We start from the raw sequence: 12,692 nt of genomic DNA, 5'->3' as shown, positions 1-12,692 counted from the left end.
CCTGGGAAGAGATGGGATCCCTTGCCCTTCTCAGAGTTCATCAGAAAAGTGTTGTGGTAGGCGCCTGTGACTTCAGATGAACTTTGCCAACTTTAAACATATTTAATAGAATAAGAACTGGATTGGAATTGCTTGAAAAGAATGTGGGTTCATGTTTGTGTTCCAGTTCCAAGAAAATGGAAATGTCCATACCTTCAGCGAAGGAAATGAAGCATGCTGATCCACTATCAGTTTCAGGTAGAGTGATAATGGACTTCAAAGAGAGCCTGGTCTGTTTTGTTCTTTAGTGTAGATTTTATACATGCTGTATTGTGCCTTGTGGAGACATAAAAGTGTGAGAAGCAATGAGCGGAAAGAAAAATGACAAAGGAAAGAGCTTTAAAACTTTTTTTTTTTAAAGATGCTAATTGAAGTAAGGACTGAGCTAAAAGAAACTGGAATAAAAATAGTTTAGCTTGGTGTGTTTATTTATGTATAGAGGAAGGTTGAGATATGTGGTTTGCAGTGTGTGTGTGTGTGTGTGTGGCCAGAAATATCAGAATCCATTTTCTGACTAAACACCATATTTGCATACATGCCTATATAAATACTAATTTAGTCCAGAGCTTGAATTTATCTGTTTCAGGGGGATGTGGAGGCAGTGAATTTATATCCCCAACTTGTGAGCCCTTGCAGATGTGACAACTTGCTCCATGTAGTATTGCAAGGACATGATTTCTTTCTTTCTTTCTTTCTTTCTTTCTTTCTTTCTTTCTTTCTTTCCCTCTCCCCTTCGGCCAAGATCCTGCAATGGGTGTGTAGGAAGGCACTGTGTCAAGCCCTGGGAAAGGGGTGCAGCACTGCAATATTAGCTGGCATGGTGGCAGGTCTTAGGGAAGGATTTAAAAATTGATTACCCCATTGCTGGCTCATTTACCATTTTTACAGAATCTGCCCTTGAGATCCCCCCGGATCTTCTAGAACTTCTTCCTGTCTAGTCAGAGCCCATCAGTGTATATGCAAAGTTAAGACTTTTTTTGCCTCAGTGTGCACATAGAACAATTTCACATTATTTAATTCTGCAAGTTTTTCAAGTACTCTTGGGTTTATGATATCCTGACCTATTGACTTCCTAATTTTTAATATGCCATTTAACTCTGAGATCTTCAGCCCTTGTCACCTCTAATTGACATAGCTCTTCAGACACTCTCCCCAGAAAGAGTGAATCAGCTCAAACATTTTATGTGGTAATAATATAAATACAAATAACCAATATAGTTTATTTGGAATCTCCCTGTCCTGTCCTCCTCTTTCTCCTCTAATGGTCCTACTGCTTCAATGGCTGTTGTCTACTTCAAAAAACTGTTAACATTTGCTTTTGATTCAAATATGTTTTTCAACAAAGCAACAGAGAGGGTGGTGGTAAAATGGTGAAATGCAATGTAACAAAAGATAGTATTGCCAGGGCAACCATTACACAGTTAGAAATCTCAACAACCATGACAATAACAGGAGCAATTTTTTTCTTAATGAACATTCATATATTTGAACTTGATAGAAGAAGAATCCTCTCATAAATCAACAGTTGTGCCACATTCGGACGTTGTTCCGGTATACATCACATTTCCTCCCCCAGAGGAGCTTAATCACTGAGCTAACAAAATTATAAATAAAACAAGATTCCAGTCAACAACTATTTCCATATGAGGTAAATAAAGTGTGAAGAGAATGCATACATGCAACATTACCTGTGTAGTAAAATGTAGACAGTGTGCAACTATTAGTTTAGAACAAGGGTAAATCTATAGAAGTAAAAAATGTCAAAATCATTGAAGGATATAACATTAATATGACCCACCATCACTGATGTGACCCACCTTCCATGCTTCTTTTTAGATTGCCTTATGCTCAACATTCTCTTGCCAACCTAGCAGTTCGAAAGCACACCAGTTCAAGTAGATAAATAGGTACCGCTCCGGCGGGAAGGTAAACGGCGTTTCCGTGTGCTGCTCTGGTTCATCAGAAGCGGCTTAGTCATGCTGGCCACATGACCCAGAAGCTATACGCCGGCTCTCTCGGCTAATAAAGCGAGATGAGCGCCGCAACCCCAGAGTCGGCCACAACTGGACCGAATGGTCAGGGGTCCCTTTACCCTTTACCTTTATACTCAACATTGGTCTTGCCAGAATCTGTGTTCTTCATCCACCCCAGCAAAACCACACTCTCCCCTCCCTCCTCATCAAAGCCACCCCTCCCATTAACTTCATACCACCCTCCACCCCTTATAGGTTTCCAATCCCCTTTCTTCTTTTCTGACCAGAGGGCTAGATCTTTATCTCCTGCGCCCCTGGCAACCCACCTGTCAATCACACAGCATCTTAGTGACATCAGGGGATGCTTCTTCTTGAAGCCTTGCTTATCAGGACTCCAGTGTGATCCACAAGGCTTTCAAAGAGTCCTTTGTAAACAACAATGTATATGTGTGTATTGTCACAAATAAAAGTTTGCTTGTTATTGAAATGCAAAGCCAAAGACGCTCAGGAGTCAAATTACAAAATTACAAACTAAATATCCATGGCTATAGCTGCCTCAAAGTAATGGGCCTGGGAACTGATACTTGGTACGTATGAAAGTGAACATAAAAAGGGGGGGGGCAAAGGGAGTTAAACTCTCATAACTCAGACTCCTAAATCGATTATTTTCAAGAGGTGGGGAGGAAATTCTCTCTGTGTGGGTGAAACATTGCATGCCAAGATTCAACCCGAGGGGATCTTCACACGCTAGACTTTGAAAATATGAGCTAATGCCAGAAATGTTGGCAGTGTTCGGCTACTAATACATTCAGTGCTATACTCTGACAAACTCTGTATGGGAGTTGCTAACACATCCTCATATTCTCCTCAGGCCTGCCACTTACACAGATGCATAGAACAAAAGTATTTCTTTAATGAGTCGCTGAATGTTTTGAAGTGTGACTTTATTGGCCCATAGAGGAACTGTTATACATCAGGAAGGACAACTTTTTACATAAAATCTGGCCATTTTTCTGTTCTTTCATTATGTCCTGCCAAATGAGAATAATCCAGAGAAGTTATTCATACTTAAAGTGGATTTCAATGGGATATAAAGAATATTTATCTGTCTATGGATTGCTCCCTATCACCCCACTGGGTTCATCACGACTCTGCCCATTTTTGGTGGCGAATCCTGCCAATATAATGTCACAATGCTGAAAAAGAGTGGGTGCTCTTCGTGAGAACAGATAGAAGCCACTTCCAGTAGTTCTAACCACATGGAATAAATATATCTATACAGTCGTACCTTGGAAGTCAAACGAAATCCATTCCGGAAGTCCGTTTGACTTCTAAAACATTTGAAAACCAAAGTGCAGCTTCTGATTGGCTGCAGGAAGCTCCTGCAGCCAATAGGAAGCTGCGGAAGCCCCATCGGACGTTAGGCTTCCAAAAATAGTTCACAAACTGGAACAGTCACTTCCGGGGTTGTGACGTTCGGGAGCCAAACCGTTCAGAAACTAAGCTGTTTGACTTCCAAGGTACGACTGCATAGGAAGTTGTACTAGTAGCTAGGGATGTTAGAGAATACTAACAAAAACAAAAAAATGAGGGAAAATTGCTGATATCTGCTTATTCAATCCGTATCTAGAATGGAAATCAAGCCAGCAAATGCAATCATTTTTTTGCTGCGTTGAGTCCCCAGAGATGCATAATTGAGCCTTGTTTTCCACTATTTGCAGTGCATTTCATCTGCACTGAAATGAAAGGGATGGAGCAATGTAATGAACATAACACGTCTTTAATTGCCTAAATTATGCAAGTTACAGAAATAACTTGCTGTTGTTGTTTACTCATATAGTCGTGTCCAACTCTTCGTGACCCCATGGACCAGAGCACGCCAGGCACTCCTGTCTTCCACTGCCTCCCGCAGTTTAAGCAAACTCATGCTGGTAGCTTTGAGAACACTATCCAACCATCTTGTCCTCTGTCATCCCCTTCTCCTTGTGGCCTCCATCTTTCCCAACATCAGGGTCTTTTCCAGGGAGTCTTCTCTTCTCATGAGGTGGCCAAAGTATTGGAGCCTCAGCTTCAGGATCTGTCCTTCTAGTGAGCACTCAGGGCTGATTAACTTGCTACAGGGGACAAAATGATAAATAATGCAATTTTGGGTGGAAGATGAACTGCAACAGAACAGAAATAGTGTTGCATGTGATGAATATAGGGTAGGAAACCATAGCTTCTTTACATTCCTAGTAGTAGCTTAGTTATGTCTCTACTGGTTGGCAGTAGCTGTCTGCATTTTGAGGCAGGAGTCTTCGCTTGCCCTGCATGAAGATATGAAGGACTGAGTTTTGAATCCTTTGTATGGAAATCATGAAAGCTATGACCTTTCCCTGAAAACAAGGTGGCATAAGAGTGATGGGAGTCAGCCTATTTCAACCTCTATAAGGCTTGATAGGACATAGGCTCAGAAAGAGATACTCTGTTCTCCATATATTGCCAAGAATGTGCTGTAAGCCATAAAATGGTGTTTAACAGACTAAAGACAATGTATTATCCACATGGTTTAACTTGCTGCTCTGAGCTCAGATGGAAAACCGTTCACAATTTTTTATACCTGACTTAATTCACAACCAACAATTTTTTTTTTTAAAGGGCTTGGAATTTGACTTTATATTTAATTTCCTGTATTTATGGTACTTACAGCAACTTGGTATGTTCCTTCACATCTGCATTAGCTTGCTTTTCTTCCTCTGTTTTTACTTACGTAGCTCAGCTTCAACATTTCTCAATCTGCTGTGTTTTCGTGGACTTCTGAAATAGAATTTTTTCAAATCAATCAGGGTTGGTAAACTGTTTTGTAGGGATGTGAACAAATCTGTACGTTTTCCCAACACAAGCTCTTTAATAGATTTTTGCATATTCTAGCAAGTCTCCTTGATGTGCCTTCCAGTCTGAATTTCATACTTGAAGTGTTACATCTGCTGCCGTTTCCACAAATGTGAACCTCTTTTCATTAAAGGAGATTTCCACTGGATTAACCTTCAGCATTTTGAACGTGTCATTTAATCATTGCTGCTATTTTCTCATAATAGAAAAGAGCAAGCCTTATGACTGTTGGCTTTATATAAGCAATACTGTACAAACAATGAGAGTTTTGTGCTTATGCTGCAGAAATGTGCAACCGTGTTATTTCAGATACCCAAGGTTTCGGAATTCTCATGGGTAACTTTCCAAGCATTACTCCACTGATAAAAACACATGGCCAGTTTTGCACCCATTTTAGTCTTTTTAACCTTGGGTTCTGTACCAGGTGTTTCATTAAATAAGCCAGATATTCCGAACTATGGCAGGATCATTCTTTCCCTATTGGCTGCATGCACCAATATTCTTGCTGCCCCCTACAACCTGTCAAAGACTGTCATGCTGTACTTCTGACATGCTAAAATCTACCAATGCAACCTGACCCTCCCAAATAAAATCAACTAGTTTCTGCTCACTGATCTTATAAGTTAAATCCAGCTTTGTCTCCTACCTTTGTAGGAAATGTTTGAAAGGCTGCATAAAGCAGAGACATCACCTTGCCAACAAAGGTCCATATAGTTAAAGCTAGGGTTTCCCCAGTAGTGATGTATGGAAGTGAGAGCTGGACCATAAAGAAGGCTGAGTGCTCACTGGAAGGACAGATCCTGAAGCTGAGGCTCCAATACTTTGGCCACCTCATGAGAAGAGAAGACTCCCTGGAAAAGAACCTGATGTTGCGAAAGATGGAGGGCACAAGGAGAAGGGGATGACAGAGGACAAGATGGTTGGATAGTGTTCTCAAAGCTACCAGCATGAGTTTGCCTAAACTGCGGGAGGCAGTGGAAGACAGAAGTGCCTAGCGTGCTCTGGTCCATGGGATCACGAAGAGTCGGACACAACTAAACGACTAAACAACAACAACAACAAAATCATATTTGCTGCCTCCACAGCACAGGAGTTAAGCCTCACCTCAGCGCCTTACTTTGTGGTGGCTATTTTTGCTGGGGGGGGGGAGCTCCTGAATAAATCTGTAGGCTTCTTAAACCCAGAGTCTTTTGATTCTATAATACACATTAAAAAGGGGAGGGCAGGACTACAGGGTAAAGCAAATGGACCACAGAGGAAGTTGCATTAAGCTATGAAACATAAAACTGCATTTGAGATATTTTTAATGACCTATGGTCCTTCATAACATAGGGGGCATTTGTATAAAATAAAGGAACTATGACAACTAGAGCAAGTAAAGGGAAATTTTATGACCAGGATGCATGACCAACAAAATATCCTGAACACAAATTTTTTTTAATAATATTTATTGAACATTTTCAAATATAACAGAAAAAAGAAAAGAAATAAAACATCCATTTTATAACCTTATTTTCATTAGCGTCTTGCCAGGACTTCCCCACCCCACCCCCTCTTGTATTCCAATTCCTTCAAATAGATTCAGCAAGTTCTTACCCCCAATTTTAAACTTATTATAGTTAACCCAATGTTAAGAATGTTTTTCCATCCCCTAAAATCGACCCCGCTCCCTTCCACGAGTTCCCCTCTTTAATATGCAGAACAGATTAAAATAAAAGAAAATAGAACAAAGAATAAAGTATAATTTAACACCCTTTGGATTCCAAATTTCCCTCCCCCCTTTCCCGGTTGCGTTCCCCAATGTCCATCAATGCCTGTTGTCATCCTGGAGATCCCACATCTAGGCCGAAATCCTTCACAAGTCCACTTTGCCGTCTTTTTAATAGTCTTTGCCGTCTTTTTGATCATCTTTAATTTCAAGCGTCCAATCTTGGAAAGGCTCTATCTCAAAAAGGTCCATTTTTCCCATCCAGATCTCTGTATTTAAGAGTAAAAACTCCAATTTTGTTTCTTTAGACCTTTCAAATCTGGATGTCCCAAATGTTCCCACTTCCAGCTTTGTCCAATTCTCGTTGTTCATGTTGTTCTTATGATTCTCTCTCCTCACTTTCCTCTAGTTTCTTTTCCTGCTCTCCTGCAAAAATGTTCCAATTCCAAAAGCTTCTAAATCCCCTACAGAGGCTTTGTTATTCAGGAACAAAACTTTACGTCAAGTCCCTTCCATTCTTCAATAGATAAATCTATTGTCTCCTTTAGTGTAGAGACCTCTGTAGACAAAATAGTGTTCCATTTCTGCAGTTTCCCAGGAGATAAAGAGTCCAATTCAAATTCCATGCCAGCAATACTTGTAGTGTCCCACAGCCCCTCTAGAGGGATTATAGTAACTCAGTTTCCTTCCAGATCGCACCCAACAGTCAAAGTAACTTGTTATTCCTTGTTTTAAACAATTTATATCTAATTTGTAACAAATGTAACCGGCAAAGTCCTCATAACAAAGTTCTCTTTTTATTCTTCAGCTTTGACAGCTCCTTTGACAGCTGTCAAAGCCTCTGTTTCTCCTCTCCCGGTGCTCTCGCGGATCGCTCCTGGTTCCCGGGGGGGGGGGGGTGTTGCATTTTAGCTCACGTTCTACTTTTCTCCTCCAGCCCAGTCTTATAATTTTCCATCGTGAAACTAGTGACTTTATCAAAATAAGGTAGCACTCGATCTTAGTTGTTAAATCCTTTGCTTTAAATCCTCTACGACAGGGGGGAGGCGGACTTCCTTCTTGCACCTCCCCCGCTCGCTCCGAATTTAATTTTTTTTCCCTTTTTAAGTCCAGTTTCCAATTACTCACGGGTTATTCTTTTTAATCCGAATTTTCAATGGAAGAAGTCAGCGCTCTCCGCCAAATGGCATGCGGCTTTGCTCGGCAGGGGAAGCGGAGGACTCATAGCACCACACCCCCCGGCACCCGCTCCATAGCCTTTAAAAAGGCTCCTTCGCGGGTCGGGGGGCCGCAAACGGTGCCCGCCGAGTCACCATGCCCATGGGTTTCAGCGCCCATGGTTTTTGAGGGTCCCCACGACGCCGACGGAGTAGAACCCAGCCCCTGCCGAGCAGGCTCCCTCCGGAGCTCGGAGGGAGTCCGCCATTCGGCGATGGCGCCAACCCGGAAGTCCTATCCTGAACACAAATAGAACACAAGTAGAACCATTCTTGAGCATTCATCCTTTCACTGGGTCAACTGGTGTTAAGAAGAAGAAGAAGAAGAAGAAGAAGAAGAAGAAGAAGAAGAAGAAGAATAGCACCTTAATATTCACAGTGTAATTCGGTCAAAAAAGGTGAGCATCCGATTTGAGTAAATGTGGTAATAATAATAATGGAAGCAGCTCTCATATTACACCTACATTTTATTCAAGCTTAGGTTATGAGGGCAAATATAAACATGAAAGTTGCTAGGGTGTTAGGCTGATAATTGCCTGCTTACAATCATTTACTGGCCACTGAGTTGGCATGGGGACAACCTAGGTTAAATGCAAACAAGACATTCGGTTGTCATGCATGATATCACAAACAACACAAGCTTTAAGCATTTGTAAAGTGAGAGACAGTTAAACAACAGGCTGAATCTGATTTATTTGGAGGCCACATAGCCTTTTATTATAGGGGTACAGGTTTAAACTGCTTTGTGGATTTGGTTACCTACTCAATGAAATGAACTCACTTCAGTCTGTTTCAGGCCTGGGTTCAGCACTGCAAGAGTCTTAGAGGCCCTGGTTGATGACTTGTTTTGGGAGATATGGGAGTGTGACCTGGATTTCCCTGGATTTCCCAGCAGCTTTTGATATCATCAACCATCAGGGCAGATATTGTGAGATTTCACTGGAAGAGGCCACAACATCTTCTTGTTTCTCTGGCAGCAGGGGCAGGTGGGGTGCTCGTGGGGGCACTGCCCCATAGGCAAGCAGAGGAAGCAATAAGCGTCAGAGTTCCCCTTGCTTTGGAATCCTTAGCCTCCCATTCTTCTGTCATTGGAGCTGGGGGGGGGGCATCTGATATCACATTAAACAGACCCTCTTTTCTTAGCAGAGCCTCTGCATACTGCACCCAGTTTTGAAAATTCCCTTTTTTGAGCTTTGGAAATCCCATCGCATTTTCAAGAGCCTCTGTTACTCTTGCACTGGCCATCTCTGTGTCTTTAAAGCAAGCTGTGTCTATTTACCAGCTGCATTCCAAAAGCACACTTCTTAAGGCCTCCCTCCTGCCGCTGCCGGTAAGTGCTTTGGCTAGAAGTTCAAAGTCCACCCCTTAATGCCATTAATTAGGGACTGGCAGGCTTCCCGGGGCTCGAGCACATACCTCTCATCAATCTTCTTGACACGCAGAGAAGATAAGCTGTATTCCGTTCTTCTGCCGTTCGTCATCTGGGCCCATAACCAAAAATGTCAGAACTTCGTTCAACTGAGCTGATAAGGCTCATCTTCGGAATCGCCTCCCAATGGTTAATTGATGACCTGATCCTTTGTTGAGGCCTCAGGCACGTTGTCCCAGCACAGCATCAAAACAGCATGTGGAAGTGATAAGATTTATGGCTACATTGCTGTCAGAGTCACCCGTGGTCCCAGCTCACAAGAGACCAAAGTCCAGTCTGGCTTATGTACAAAAGTTTTTATTGAAGAACATTCTTAGCTTCACAGCTGAGCTCCGTGACTCTACGTCTGTTACGCTTAGACCGCTGAAGTCCCCTCTGAGTCAGTCCCGCCTCTACACCAGTTTAAGAGGCTTGTACTGGTCCAGCTCTTCCTCTCTTTCCTTTTCCGCAGGGTCTTTCTGCCCCCCTGTGTTCTCTCCCTTCGGGACTCCCCAGAGGCTGAATCCTCTGGCGCCTCCTCCCCCCTCCTTCGGGCTTTGGGACCAGGCTCCTCCCCAGGACTCTCTTCACTTCCGCGCGCCTCCCATTTTGAACTTGGCACGCGTACGTTGCTCCTGACCTTCCCTTCGACAGTTACACTGCCCTCGATACTACTTTCCTCCCCTTCCGGCAGGACGTCTTGCCCTGATCTCCTTCCCCTCTCTGCTTCCTGTTCTGCTCCTTCTGACACACTGGTCACTCCACCCCCTTCACTCCGTTCCGGCGGAGCAGCCGGTCCCGATCTCCAACTCCCACTGGGGGTTCCCCCTTCGTTTCCCTGCTCCTGACTGCTTCCCCCTCTAGCTCCCCTTGGCTTGACCAGAGGGGCTCCCTTTTGGGAGTCCTCCGATTCACTGGACGGACTCATGGACAATCTTGGGTCATTGTCGTCCTCTTCCTCGTCACCCTGGAATCCTTCCCCCTCGCTCTCTGTCTCCTCCCTCATCTGCTCCTCTCTCCCTGAACCCCTGACATCCATCCCCCCCTCGAAGCCCCCCCTTCCCCCCTCCCGGCCCTCGGAGGCAGGTCGTGGGAGCCGCAGCTCCTCGGAGGTAGATGCAGGATACAGTTCGTTTGCTTCAATGTCCTCTGCTAGCAGCTCGGTGTATGTGTGTTCGAATGCGGGTTCTTCACCCAAGGTGTTCTCGGCTCCCTCTTCCATTGCTACTTCGTCTGGTGCTGCCTGCCAAGGCCCCGTCAGCCATTTCTTGTGCCAGTCGTCCTCTGGTTGCTCGTCCCACCAGTAAGAGGGTTCTGTGTCTACCTCCGAACACGATCCCCTGGGCGGGCTTGAGTCTGGCGTTCTCTCCTCGGCGGAAGAAAAGCCCCTGAAAGTACTGTCTGAAAGTGTGGGCGTAAAGAGCCAGTCATCAAAGTACTCGGCTGGCATGGGTCTATGCGGGAAAAGTGCATGGAACTCGTCTTTCAGAAGAGGTTCGTCTAAAGCGTAGTCTGGCACCCAAATATTGGCACTGGCCGGGGTACCCTCTCTGGCTAGAAAGTATTCTACTCCCTCTACCCCCCATCTCGAGTCCAGGATCTCAGTGACCTCGTTGAGTGGTTCGGCCCTGGGCGCCCCCTCCCTCTCGGGTGACTGTGTGTGTGGGTGCGGTACTGTTTCAGACTCCTGAAACCTGTGCGGGGTCTTGTAGGGAGTGAGCACCGACCTATGAAAGACCGGATGCACTCTGGAACCTTCGGGGAGGGCCAGTCGAAAAGCTACAGGGTTGATCCTAGCCTCCACCTGGTATGGCCCTAGCTGCCTGTGTCCCAGCTTCTTCTTAGCCAACGACCTGGCTGGCATCGCTTGGGCCGCTAACCATACCCAGTCCCCCACCTGGATGTCCTCTCCCACTCTCCTGTTTTTGTCTGCCTGCACCTTATATGCTTGTTTGGCTAGCTCCAAATGTCTCCGCAGCTCCTCGTGCACCTCTTGCAGTTCTGCTGCGAACTGGTCGGCTTCTTGCGTCACCCCCTCCCCCGGTGTTACGAACCCCGGGAAGGTTCTGGGATGACGACCATTGTTCGCGAAGAACGGCGTCACCCCCGTCGACGCGTGCTTCGTGTTGTTGTAGGCAAACTCCGCCATCGGCAGGTAGTCCACCCACGCCGCCGGGCGCTGATTGGCGTAACATCTCAGGTACTGCTGCATGATCGCGTTGACTCTCTCTGCTTGGCCGTTGGTCTGCGGATGCCTTGCCGACGTTAGGTTGATCTTGACGTGCAGGATACCTAGAAGCTTCCGCCAAAAAGTAGAAACAAATTGGCGCCCCCTGTCGGACAGGATGGATTGTGGCAGCCCATGCACCTTGAACACGTGATCGACGAAGAGTTTGGCGGTCTGTTCCGCCGTTGCCACCTTCGTGCAAGGAATGAAGTGCGCCATCTTGGTGAACAGGTCCACCACCACCAGCACCGCCGTCTTGCCTCTGGAGCTGGGCAGGTCAGTGACGAAGTCCAGCGCCACCCTCTCCCACGGTTGCTGTGGCGTCTCCAGCGGTTCCAGTAACCCCGCTGGCTTCTGGTGCACTGGCTTGGACCTCTGACAAGTGTCACACCTGGCGACGTAATCCGCTATCTCTCCCCGCATCTGGGGCCACCAAAAGTCCCTGGCCACCAGTTCTATTGTCTTCTCCTTGCCGAAGTGGCCCGCACTGGGGGCATCGTGCAACTGCTGCAGAACCCTCGCGCGGAGCTCTTCGCCCGGTACGTAGAGGGCACCTTTGTGAGTTAACAGCCCGTCGCGTAATTGGAACTCATCGTCCCTCTGCGAACCCCTGCGCAGCGCCTCCATCTTGGATTGTGCAAATCGATCCACTTGCAACGCACGTCGCACCGCGTCCAGGTCGACTGCGATGGTAGCGCACGTCCACGCCTGCGGTGCGAAAATGTGCTTGGCTGCCACTGGCGCTGCTTCCTCGAGATATTGCGGTTTCCTGGAGAGCGCGTCGGCTATAACGTTGGAATCTCCCGGGATGTATTCTATCCTGAAGTCGAAATCCGTGAAGAATTCAGCCCAGCGCATGTGTCTTTGGCTCTGGAGCTTCGCCATGCGCCAATACTCTAAGTTCTTGTGATCCGTACGGACCTGCACCGTGTGCTTGGCTCCTATGAGGAAGTGTCGCCACGCTTTGAAGGCAGCGTGAATGGCCAACAGCTCCCTGTCCCATATGGTGTAGTTTTGCTCCGCCTTGCTGAGCTTTCGGGAGTAAAAGGCACCGGGTCTCCAATTTCCTTGCGAATCTTCTTGCAGGAGCACGGCTCCCACCGCTCTGTCTGAGGCGTCGGTCTCTACTCGCATGGGTCTGCCCGGATTCACGTGCAGCAGCTGCTCCTCGGAAGCGAAGAGGCTTTTAAGCTTCCTAAAAGAGCGCTCCGCCTGTTCCGTCCAAGCGAACTTCTTCTTCTTGGAACTG

General features: G+C 46.0%; 1 long non-coding RNA gene across 1 annotated transcript; it reads right to left on the bottom strand.

Moving 5' to 3' along the window:
* Positions 1-4,001: 4,001 nt before the first annotated feature.
* LOC309339673 lies at positions 4,002-9,281 on the bottom strand. The gene is made up of 3 exons (XR_014155524.1): positions 9,225-9,281; positions 4,699-4,808; positions 4,002-4,126 (listed from the first exon to the last, which is right to left on the bottom strand). It is a non-coding gene; the product is annotated as an uncharacterized lncRNA (long non-coding RNA).
* Between the last annotated feature and the right edge of the window lie 3,411 nt (positions 9,282-12,692).

This window comes from Podarcis erhardii (assembly GCF_964252035.2).
Source record: "Podarcis erhardii genome assembly, chromosome: 4".
In the NCBI taxonomy this organism is placed as follows: Eukaryota; Metazoa; Chordata; class Lepidosauria; order Squamata; family Lacertidae; genus Podarcis; species Podarcis erhardii.
The sequence above is the reverse complement of the archived record's forward strand: the minus strand, read 5'-3'. Positions and strand labels throughout refer to the sequence as shown.